This window comes from Euprymna scolopes, chromosome 39 (assembly GCF_053919585.1).
Source record: "Euprymna scolopes isolate OS-2025 chromosome 39, ASM5391958v1, whole genome shotgun sequence".
NCBI lineage: Eukaryota > Metazoa > Mollusca > Cephalopoda > Sepiida > Sepiolidae > Euprymna > Euprymna scolopes.
In genome coordinates, this window is record NC_136520.1 from 698,423 (window position 1) to 707,368 (window position 8,946).

Consider the following 8,946-nt stretch of genomic DNA (forward strand, 5'->3'; position numbering starts at 1 on the left):
GAGAAACCATATTTTTGTGAAGTATGTGGCTCTTGTTATACACAGAAAAATAGTTTGTTGGTACATATGCGAACGCATACTGGAGAGAAGCCATATTCTTGTGAAGTATGTAGCGTTTCTTTTGCAACAAAAGAAAGGATGATTCTGCATAAACGAACGCATACTGGAGAGAAACCATATTCTTGTGAAGTATGTGGCTCTTGTTATACACAGAAAAATAGTTTGTTGGTACATATGCGAATGCATACTGGAGAGAAGCCATATTCTTGTGAAGTATGTGGCGTTTCTTTTGCAACAAAAGAAAGGATGATTCTACATACACGAACGCATACTGGGGAGAAACCATATTCTTGTGACGTATGTAGCTCTTCTTTTACACTCCAAACGAATTTGTCAGTACATATGCGAACCCATACTGGAGAAAAACCATATTTTTGTGAAGTATGTGGTTCTTCTTTTACAACAAAACAAAGTATGTTGGTACATATGCAAACGCATACTGGAGAGAAACCATATTCTTGTGAAGTATGTGGTTCTTCTTTTACAACAAAACAAAGTATGTTACGACATATGCAAACGCATACCGGAGAGAAGCCATATTCTTGTGAAGTATGTGGTTCTTCTTTTACAACAAAACAAAGTATGTTACGACATATGCGAATGCATGTTGAAGAGAAACCATATTCTTGTGAAGTATGTAGCTCTTCTTTTACTACAAAACTAAAGATGTTGCGACATGCACGAATGCATACGGGAAAGAAGTCACATTCTCTTTAATTTTTGGAGTTTCTCTTACAAGGAAGCATAGTATGTTGCTACATAGGCGAACAAATACAGGAGAAATCATATATTTGTTAACTATGTGTTTCTGCACAACAAAATATAATGTGGTTCTTCTTTCACACGAAAGATCATTTTTTGCAACACAAGCCAAAACATATTGAGGAGAAACTATATTCTTGTAAAATATGTGGTTCTTTTATAATGAAACAAATTATGCTGAAACATATGCAAACACATCTTGAAGAGAACTAGAATGCTTACTAAACACTATCCTCGCGTATCTAAGGGTTCTGCACAAGACAACATTAGATGGGAAATTTTCCATAAAACATAACATTGAGCAGATATTCAAACCACATTGTATTTGCAACCAAAATAATATCTTAATACTATTTTCCCCATACTAGATTTATGAAAAACGGTGCATCTTTAACAAGTGGTATTTTCTGAAGTAGCAACTAAAAGCGGGGTACTTCACCAAACTAGATGAATTTCTGTCCTGGAATGCAAAGGATCAAAAAGAAAGATATTCTTAATATTTAAATGATCAATTGTGAAGGTAAATGATGTTCTCAACTTCTTTACTCAGTGCTTCAAATATCTAAGTAGCTTATATAGAGTTCAAGTGTTAGCGTCAAGTAAGAGACCCCTTGATTTAAAAAAAATTGCTGACTAAAGGAATATAAAACAAAAGAGAGAAACCATATTCTTGTGAAATCTATCCTTTTACACAGAAGCAATGTATGTTGCAGCATATGCAAACACATAGAAAACAGCTTGAAAATACTAACATCAAAGACCAAGAAGAGTAGGAAAAATATAAGATACCTTTGCATAGAAAAGAATGATTCAGTCCAACAGGCCAAGATGAGAGAAATAATTGTCAGATAATAAATACGCCACATAAGAAAAATTTGCAAAACAAACCTTACAAACAAAACCTAGATCACGGCTATGCATAGAATATTGTTACCATCTACCACTAGTCTCTCCGCCTTGGATCCAAAAAGAATCTTCAATCTAATGCATCAACTAAGCAATGTTGTATCCCGTGTGCATGTTTTACAAATAGTTTAATGGCTTGTTCTCTGACGTACATATTGCACTTGCGCCTCCTCGACAGCCTTATCTCTGAGAAACTGCTTAGCAACAAAACCTCAACCCTCCACTACTGAGGTCACTAAATGCCAGAAACCTATGTAAGAAAAAAATGTAAGGAAAAATTCAAGATGGCGCCCGACTCTCTCTTTAACACGGTAAGATATCCTCAACACGGCACAAGAAGCAACAGCCACACGATTCCCCAGCCAACTCAATCGTCACTCCCCCACGTCTTTCCCCTCACCCGCTTTTATCGTCGTTCTAGGCCGGCTAAATTTGCATATTCCGAGAATTCGTGTGACTTTGCGAGACATCATACTTTACAAAAGACGGCGGTCGCCATCTTGGTCCTCTTTTCTATTTTTGGTCGGTAACGCTGAGCTGGTCTCGAGGTAAGTCTTTTTCCCCTCATCCGTCTCTCCCACGTACCCACACAACACGCAAACACGCGGGCGCTTATCTCCTGGATGCACGTTACACTCCCCCCTGATCTGATGATCACATAGAGAGCACTGGGGGGGGGTGGCCTTTTAGTGCGTGTGCTTCTGCGAAGAGGTACATTCACTGTTTCAGATTCGGGCTCTGGATCTGGTTCCGCCTCATCAGATGAAGTATCGCTATCAGTCTCTGGAAGGGACTCACAGCCTTATCTCTGAGAAACTGCTTAGCAACAAAACCTCAACCCTCCACTACTGAGGTCACTAAATGCCAGAAACCTATCCACTCTAATATTTCCTTTCCTCGAACAACTAAACTTTGAAATTCACTTCCTTCTACTTGCTTCTCTGACTTCATATATGCAGAAATTAAAATTAACATAAACAAATGTGTTGTAAATCTTTTGTAAGCATGGTCCCAAATAGTAGCCTTTTATGTCTAAGTAGCGATATGCATTATTTGGGGTGAACGTGAGTAAAAAAAAAAGAATTGATCACCTAGCTATGACTATGATAGCATAAAAACTTGGCACTGTCGACAGGCCATTGGACAATGAAACACGGAAAATGCTAACGTACAGAATAAACGAGAAATCAGTGTATGCCTAGTCAGTATCTACCTAGCAGAGCAGGGGACATGGGTTTCTCAAAAATTGACCATCAACATTGCACCAGTGGTGTAGCATCAGATTTTGCCACCCGGGGCGGTCGTAAAATTTGGCCCCCTCTTGCTGGCATATAATTGCCTGTTTTACCCCCCCCACCGCTGGAATATAATTACCTGTTTTGCCCCCGCTTGCATATAATTACCTGTTGTGCCCCCCCACCGCTGGTATATGATTACCTCTTTTGTCGCTCCCCCAGGGACATATTTTTCCGATTGTGATTCCTCCAAAAATTCCAATTTTTTACAAACTTTTCGATATAAAATTTCAGATATTTCGTTAGCTTTTATTTATTTTTTCCATTTTTTATTTTCATCCTCATAAAATGCCGCCACTGGAATGTGCCGCTTGTAAAATAGGAACACATTTTTCTGATTCCAATACCTCCAAAAGTTCCGATTTTTTTACAAACTTTTCTGTATAAAATTTAAGATATTTTGTTAGCTGTTATTTATTTTTTTCTATTTTCTATTTTTCACCTCTCAAAATGCCGCCCCTGACATGGGCCGCTCATAAAATAGGGATGCATTTTTCCGATTCCAATACCTCCAAAAGTTCTGATTTTTAAAAAACTTTTCGGGGGGAAAAAATCCGTTTTTTTGTTAGCTTTTATTTATTTTTTAGTTTCTATTTTCAACTTCTCAAAATGCCGCTCCTGACATGTGCCGTTCATAAAATAGGAGCACATTTTTCTGGTTCCGATATCTCTAAAAGTCCCAATGTTTTACAACATTTTCGGCATAAAATTTCAGATTTTTTATTAGCTTTCATTTATTTTTTATCCTTTCAAAATGCTGCCCCTTGGCATGTGCCGGCCTGGGCGGACCGCCCACTCCCGCCCCGACCTTGCAACGCCACTGCATTGCACGACTATCGTAAGAACTAGTCAATATTTTATTAGCTCACAAATCCAAACCTCAAAATGGTGCAGCAACATCATGAAACAAGAACAAGACGGTCTTACAATTGAGACAGAATCCAAAAATAAGTCTGCTACGGAAATAGCCTCAAAAGTCACGAAAAAGAACTGAAAGAATTGGCCAAACAACAACGGGCAAAGTGTTTCCAGCAGGAGTTCACTCAGGACTATATAGAAACGATATTATTAGAAAGTATTTCCATCATTTACACTGTAGCATCATATGTTTTAGCTAGTGTTAGGACGATTAATTGGAATTGGGTATAAAAAATCGGAACTTTTGGGGGTATCGGAATCGGTATCAGAATCAGGAAAATTTATGCCTAATTTCCGATTCCAAAATCGATTCTTTCAATATTTTTCAAACTTAATTTTCCATTGCTTGTGCTGATGACAAATTTTTATTGTATTTAAAAATTAGTAAAACTAAACTCTATAAATAATAAAAACATCCAAATAAGATGTCATTTGGGGTAAGAAGCGGGCGGCCATAGTGAAAGGACATTTTGTCAAAAAAGTATAGAACATTAACAATAAATATTACATTTCTAAAAATTAATATGCCACAAAAACGTAACCAGTTTTTATTTATTTTTTATTAATTTATATCTAAGAAAATATATTAATATTATTTTTTTTATAAATTTATATCTAAGAAAATATATTAATATTATTTTTTTTATTAATTTATATCTAAGAAAATATATTAATATTATTTTTTTTATTAATTTATATCTAAGAAAATATATTAATATTATTTTTTTTATTAATTTATATTTAAGAAAATATATTAATATTATTTTTTTATTAATTTATATCTAAGAAAATATATTAATATTATTTTTTTTATTAATTTATATCTAAGAAAATATATTAATATTATTTTTTTATTAATTTATATCTAAGAAAATATATTAATATTATTTTTTTTATTAATTTATATGTAAGAAAATATATTAATATTTTTTTTTTTATTAATTTATATCTAAGAAAATATATTAATATTATTTTTTTTATTAATTTATATCTAAGAAAATATATTAATATTATTTTTTTTATTAATTTATATCTAAGAAAATATATTAATATTATTTTTTTATTAATTTATATCTAAGAAAATATATTAATATCATTTTTTTTATTAATTTATATCTAAGAAAATATATTAATATTATTTTTTTATTAATTTATATCTAAGAAAATATATTAATATTATTTTTTTTATAAATTTATATCTAAGAAAATATATTAATATTTTTTAAATAAATTTTTTACTTTATTTTACCATTAGTTCTAATTACTTTGACTATGGCATTCGTTTCATGCATATTTTTAAGGGGGGATGAATTTTAAATTTACACGTTTTCCCTGTATAATTAGTTAAAAATATGCAAATTACTACTATGTGTGTTCTAAATTGTGAGTTGGTCACGAATGTTGTAAACGTTAGGTGTTGGTTGAATCACTGAAACTAGAAATGCTTACAAACATAAATACTTAACAAACGCAGATAGTTCGCAAGTACATAAATACATATCTTATTACGAACTGAGAAACCTGACAGTTGTATAACATCACAATACAGAACGACAATAATTTGGTAATCACTTTCAAGTGGTTAAAGTCCTACTTTGTCTCATGGTGGGACAACGTTCTCACCGGGGTAAAACTTTCCATTTTTGTTAAGGTCGAAACATCTCTGCGTCTCTCCTATGGATGCTATGCCCATGGGGTGTTAATGTGGCTTCCCTTCTCTATGCTTAAACTCGATGTCACTCTGTGTCTGTGTCAAGAGATCACTCTCCACTCGTGTTTGCACCCAAATTCTCATACACGAGGAAGAAACAATTTGTGTATATCCAATGGCTATGAAATCCTGCTTATAACGTAACTAGTTAATCTGATTAAGTTGAGAAGCACCGATCAATTGTTCTCACAAAAAACGATAAGCTGCTAAACCATACAAATACCAGGTTCAAGTGTGCGAATCAATCATTTGTTAGTTCCTGCGCATTCTGCCGATTAATTAACGTCGGGTCACCAGTGCAAAGGTTGAAGTGTGTGTATAGGTGTCGCCAGCGTAGTAATAAAGAATGGCCGATATTCATCAGTGCCAGAATCACATCAGTGACGTGAACACGCATAAAAATCGCTTACACCTCAACATAAACAAAAAAAATATAAGTGTCAGAATCAGTACAATGATGAAATTAACATAACTTTAACTTTTATGATAAGGTTTTATTTAACAATAAAAATAAACCATTTTTTGGTCGGGTTTTTATGTGTATCGACACGCGAGAGAAAGATAAGTCATTAAATGATTTACGATGTAACAGGTTTAAGTGTTAAATTTTTAGGATCATGTATAGTCATGAGGATTTTATATATATTTCTTAATTAGAATCAGATAGAACTTGAATAAAAACTGTACCGAAAGAGGGGAAAAAATCCTCGTCTAACTGAGGCAATCATTTATTTTTAGAAAAAAAAATCTTTCTTTTTTTTTACCAAAGGAATTAAAACTTTGTTATATTAGTTAGTTCCAGTAGTATGATAATTTTGCTCCATAAATGTGTCCGAGATAACAAAAGGTTATATTTTTTTAGGAATTAATCCAGTGAGATTGGGACGTTATTATTGGAGGAAATGCATTTCTTTTTTCCATGAGACGTTGCGTGTGTTCACTGCATGCCAACTAGCCGAAAAAGAAAAACAGGAAGGTACTTTTCATGTGGTGCCTTTTATGTGCTTTTGGATGGCTGAGAAATGTGTTTTTTCTTCGAGTGTTGATTGGAGGGAAAGTGGATACCCTCTGTGACGTGGTATGCTCTGTTTTACACCTGCACGAAAAGACCAAGTTTTAGTTTTATTTCTGCAGAAAATGCGTAGGTGTATACAGTGTTATATTACAAAACTGAACACATGGAAGCAAGAAAAGAAAAAAAGAAATGGTTAAGTTTAAACTTTACTTAAAGTTAAAACGATCGTAAAATGCACTGTTGAATGCACTGTTGAATGTGTCAGGATATGTCTATTCTATATATTGTGGGTGAGAAAATGCGTATGGTTGCAAAAAACAAGACTACGATAACTGAGTAAGTTGAACATATATTTATTTACCACAAATCAGATGAGGTATTGTTTGGATCATTTCCCGGCATCTGTAATAGTTACAATAAAGTCTTGTCGGGTTCGGGTTCGAGAGCAGGGTTTAGAGACTGCTCGTCTGTTAAGACGTGGTTGTTTCGATGATGCAGGGTATAGGCGTGGCTTGTCTGATTGTAACGTTATGGAGATGACGCGTGATACAGTAAATATGGGATAACCACAAATAAATACCGTTCACTTGTGAATAGAGAATCTCGTAGCAGCTGCAATTTTCCGGTCGGCCATGTGCTGCACCTTTTTTCTCCGCACTCGAGATGACAATAACTTCCGTCTCATCTTGTAACAGTGTCTGAAATATGGGTGCGATGGTGACGGCAACGGAGGAGTAACCTTAAAGGCTGCTGTCCGGTAGCACGAGTTGTGTGGCGGCGGGTGCGGCGACAGCGAAAGAGGAGTAATCTTGATAGCTGCTGTTGGTGATGAAAGGTGACTGCTGACGGAACAAAGTTCGCTGCTTGATACAGTGTGCTGATCTCGGCTTTAGCCACTAGTGTCAAGATCCTTCCTAGCTGATTGCTGTGCCGCTGGTGAGTGGGTCGTTCTTAGATTGCTGCTGCTGGCGTGACGAATCTCGCTGCTTGATGAGCTGTTGTGATCTGCTTGCTTGTCGAAAACGCGGTCATATTTATACTCGTGTTGTAGACGTAGTTGAAGACAAAGGTGGCTTTAAGCACTAGTCGTCGTTTTTGTTTTTTATTTGTGTTTGTTTTTTGTGCTCTAATGTATTGTAGATAGTCGCCTGTTTGAAGTTTGTATACATGTCATATCATTTTAAAGCTAAGAAAGTTGTGAATGTGTTCTAGTAGGCATTGTACTGTTGCAGTGTTTTATAGGATAATTATTTGTATTTATATGCTGTCGGAGTCGCATTTGCTGTGATGTTTGTGCTTTGGAATTAGTTTTTCTTTCGATGGACAGCTTTCTCTGGCGATTTTCTTTGTTCAGGTGAGTTGTGAGTTATTCCAGTGATGTGAGTATATAAAGAAATGGGGGTTGTCGTAGTTTCAAAAATCACCGTCTCAATTTTTTTTGGTTTTTCTGTCTTCAACCTCGCTGTTTTCTCTTTGTCTTCCTTTCATTAAACAAAGGACAAAAAAGCTAACGCTTCCTAAATGTATGAACAACATCCGGTTCAGTGAACACATTCGCTTTCACTTTCTTTCTGTCCTTGACCCCTTTACACATTTGGGAATTTTAATTGTATTAAGCTTAACGTTAATAATTCAAACAATTGACATTTTACTTTTAGACGAAATTAATTCAAATATAATCAACAAACTCTCAAGCTACTTCTGATTGCAAAAAATTTTTTCTGGGATTAATTAGAGTCCTTTGTTTGCCTTGTGGGAGCGACACCTCTAACATTACTCTGCCTCTTGTGCCTAATTTGCTCAGTGGGGAAGCAAATAAATCCAACAGATCTGGCCTTGGAGCAGGAGGAGGCTCCCGGAGTCCGACTGACGCTACCAGTCACATTGACCGAATTCATCAGCCGAGGGATTCCCAGCAGCAGCAGTTCTAACAGCCCTTCTCACGGCTAAACAACCTGCTCTTATAAGGGCTAATACGTTTTTCTACCACTGAGTCGATTCACTACTGCTTGCCCCCCCCCCTGAGACCCACCAGCAGCGAACTTCACTTCACTCCAGCGACTCCTGCTCACTGCGACCTCCAGTCTCCAGCAGCTTCCAGCACCTCCGGCAGCTTTCCCGCAACCTCACCTGCACCTTGCTCCTCCGGTCTGAAACCTCGCCTTCACCTGGCTCCCTACCGACTGTCTGTTCTTGAACACTGACCCCACATTCTCAGTATCGATCTTTTGTCCGTTCTTGAACACTAACCCTACGTTCTCAGTATCCACCGACCGTTC